The sequence below is a fragment of the Octodon degus genome, unplaced genomic scaffold (assembly GCF_000260255.1).
Source record: "Octodon degus isolate 3935 unplaced genomic scaffold, OctDeg1.0 scaffold00010, whole genome shotgun sequence".
Taxonomy (NCBI): Eukaryota; Metazoa; Chordata; class Mammalia; order Rodentia; family Octodontidae; genus Octodon; species Octodon degus.
In genome coordinates this window covers 15,700,495-15,702,670 of record NW_004524586.1, presented here as the reverse complement: position 1 = coordinate 15,702,670, position 2,176 = coordinate 15,700,495, and positions in this window count along the sequence as shown.

Here is a 2,176-nt window from a genome sequence, read left to right as displayed (position 1 = left end):
GAGCTCTTATACTGGGGAGACTATACGATATTTACACTTGTGGGTCTGGTTTATTTCACTTATGAATATATCTTCAAGTGGCATCCACTTATGTATGAAGGCTTCGAGTCTATATCTTGTACTATGAATAACTACTATGAAGACAACAATATGCAATGTATTAATTATTGTAACTGTCCTACTAACTTGTTTTGAAACTGTCTCATTGTTATTTCTTTCTCAATAAATTAATAAAAAGGTAGAAATTTTAGAAAATAAAAGGATTGACAGTAATTTTTATAAAGCTGAGAAACCTGGACCAGTGTCTAGAAGTTAAAGCCACAGAGAGCAGGAGGAGAGGGCCCAGGACAGAGCCCGGTAGAAAGCGGCTATAGGGGAGGATAGCTGAACCCGGAGCCTGAGCAGGGGCCTGAGTAGGTAAACCAGAGAGCAGTATTTAAACAAGTAGAGAAAGGTGGCTGATTCTGGAAAGCATGAAGAGCTGAGCAGGTCAGCAAAATTCAAAGAAGATTAGATCATCGGATTTAGGCTGGCAGAGGCCACCAGGGCTGATCCTGAGCTGTTTCCTTCATACCATGCAGGTGGATGATCATGTGGGTAGAGCTTGTGTTCTTGAGAGGGAGGGTAGGGCCATGATGCCCGAGATGAAGCTTCCAGAAGTTGCGCTGTTGACAAAAGTACAGAAATGGGTGTTGCTTGAAGACACAGGGGGGCTGACAAGAGTGTTAAGGTAGGGCAAACTGCTGGCTGCAGGGGCACGTACCTATGACCTCAACTACTCAAGAGGCTGAAGCAGGAAGATCAGAAGTTCAAGACTGGGTGTGTAGCTTACCTAGACACTGTCTCAAAATGTAAACTAAAAATATTTTAAAGCTCTGGATTAAAACCCTACACACACACACACACACACACACACACACACACACACACACACAATGGAAAGAACTTAGATCCGTGAGTGTTAAGGGGAGTTTCAGGGAGGAGATCCAGCCTCGGGGAAGCACCTGAGCAGGAGTGGATCTCCATCCACAGCCCTGCCAGGGATGCCTCCTAAGTGCTGCATCCTAGGTACCAGTCGTGCATTGGGGTACCAGCTCTGCTCAATGGAGAGACTGATTTGGTGAAGAAGGGATAGTCTCAGGGTTGGTGTGGGGACAGCTGCAGGGGGGCAGACAGTTTGGTGGTGAATGGCTGCAGAGCCTGTCCTCAAGGTAGGCAGCAGTGACTTCTGAGAATAGAGAAGGGCAGGTGGCGGACAAAGGCTACGTAGCTGCGCTGCTCACTGAAACCCAGCAGGACAGACAGACAGGGTATAGGGTTTTTTTCCTTGTTCTTTCTAATGCCAAAGCTTTTTTCTTTAAAAATTCTCACCAGAGTTCCCTCCATGACTCATATTAAAACATTTTTCTCCCCAAATGACTGTGCTCCATCTACTGGAAATCACTTTGGCTCCAATCTATTGAAAGATAAGGAAACTATTATAGTGGAAGATGGGCACGTGGCTCTGAAAGCAAAGAAGAGTAATAAAAATACGGATGGCCATGCATGATATTTTATAAAGTAAAATGGAGGAAAACTACAAGATACACTGACTTTTTGGAGGCCCTAAAGTCTGCAAGTGTTAAACAACTATAGAATTAACAAAAACCCTGTAAAACTAAAGAGAATTCAGGAGAACTATCACCTGTTTTTATTCTTTTACATTGAGCTCAGACCCAATCTGATCTTAACCCTATTATGGTGAAGGTTGTAATTTTTTTAGTTTTCCCATGAGATTCATACGCATTACCTAGAAAAATTCAAGGAATAAGAATTTGACAAGAAGGTTTTTTTTTTAATTATCTTCCATTGTTACATGCTATTCCAAAAATGGATCACTGGGTGTAAAAGGATTAAAATTCAATATCTTGTTTGATTCTTACAGTGGTGTTTCTTTTTCTGAGGAACATTTTAAGATTCATTGTTAGCTGATACAAAAATACAAAATTGTCCACTTGGAGATACCCTATGACCACACCAGGCTTCAATGCATGTATATTTTATGCCATCAGGTTAAGTGCATCTATCTGCTCGAACATCTTTGCAATGAAAGTACCCTAAAATCCTTTCCTCCAGCTTTCGGAGACACATATTGCTATCTAAGGGGTCATCCTTCTGTGCCATAGTACACCGGAAT